The sequence below is a fragment of the Laccaria bicolor genome, genomic scaffold, assembly GCF_000143565.1.
Source record: "Laccaria bicolor S238N-H82 LACBIscaffold_32 genomic scaffold, whole genome shotgun sequence".
In the NCBI taxonomy this organism is placed as follows: domain Eukaryota; kingdom Fungi; phylum Basidiomycota; class Agaricomycetes; order Agaricales; family Hydnangiaceae; genus Laccaria; species Laccaria bicolor.
The window spans coordinates 21,614-23,289 of record NW_001889903.1 but is presented as its reverse complement, the minus strand read 5'-3'; positions in this window follow the sequence as shown (position 1 = coordinate 23,289).

The window sequence follows — 1,676 nt, the reverse complement described above, 5'->3', positions numbered from 1 at the left end:
GAACACCCAGATACAATCTATGCCATGGCACATCTTGCAGCAACATATTATTGTTGGGAAAATACACAGAGGCAGAGAAACTGCAGATGCAAGTTCTGGATGCAAGGAACAGAATTCTTGGAGTGGAACACCCAGATACAATCAATGCCATTGCAAATCTAGCAGCAACATATCAACACTTGGGAAAATACACAGAGGCAGAGAAACTGCAGATGCAAGTTCTGGATGCAAGGAACAGAATTCTTGGAGTGGAACACCCAGATACAATCGGAGCAATGTAAATCTAGCAGCAACATATTATTCTCTGGGAAAATACACAGAGGCAGAGAAGCTGGAGATGCAAGTTCTGGATGCAAGGAACAGAATTCTTGGAGTGGAACACCCAGATACAATCAATGCCATTGCAAATCTAGCAGTAACATATCGATACTTGGGAAAATACACAGAGGCAGAGAAGCTGGAGATGCAAGTTCTGGATGCAAGGAACAGAATTCTTGGAGTGGAACACCCAGATACAATCAATGCCATTGCAAATCTAGCAGTAACATATCGATACTTGGGAAAATACACAGAGGCAGAGAAGCTGGAGATGCAAGTTCTGGATGCAAGGAACAGAATTCTTGGAGTGGAACACCCAGATACAATCTATGCCATGGCACATCTTGCAGCAACATATTATTGTCTGGGAAAATACACAGAGGCAGAGAAACTGCAGATGCAAGTTCTGGATGCAAGGAACAGAATTCTTGGAGTGGAACACCCAGATACAATCAGAGCAATGTCAGATCTAGCAGTAACATATTACAACTTGGGAAAATACACAGAGGCAGAGAAGCTGGAGATGCAAGTTCTGGATGCAAGGAACAGAATTCTTGGAGTGGAACACCCAGATACAATCGGAGCAATGTCAAATCTAGCAGCAACATATTATTCTCTGGGAAAATACACAGAGGCAGAGAAGCTGGAGATGCAAGTTCTGGATGCAAGGAACAGAATTCTTGGAGTGGAACACCCAGATACAATCAATGCCATTGCAAATCTAGCAGCAACATATCGATACTTGGGAAAATACACAGAGGCAGAGAAGCTGCAGATGCAAGTTCTGGATGCAAGGAACAGAATTCTTGGAGTGGAACACCCAGATACAATCTATGCCATGGCACATCTTGCAGCAACATATTATTGTTTGGGAAAATACACAGAGGCAGAGAAACTGCAGATGCAAGTTCTGGATGCAAGGAACAGAATTCTTGGAGTGGAACACCCAGATACAATCAAGCAATGTCAAATCTAGCAGCAACATATTACAACTTGGGAAAATACACAGAGGCAGAGAAACTGCAGATGCAAGTTCTGGATGCAAGGAACAGAATTCTTGGAGTGGAACACCCAGATACAATCAATGCAATGTCAAATCTAGCAGCAACATATTATTCTCTGGGAAAATACACAGAGGCAGAGAAGCTGCAGATGCAAGTTCTGGATGCAAGGAACAGAATTCCTGCAGCAGAATCTCACAATTCCTACCACAGCCAATGTCAGATCTAGCATAACAGGTTACCAGTTGTTGAGGCAGGCAGAGAAGTCTGGTGAACAATACTGGCATGCAAGGACAGAGTTGTTTTGAATCACCCAGATACAAGCAGTGCTTCTGGATAATCCTGAGAAACAAGGTA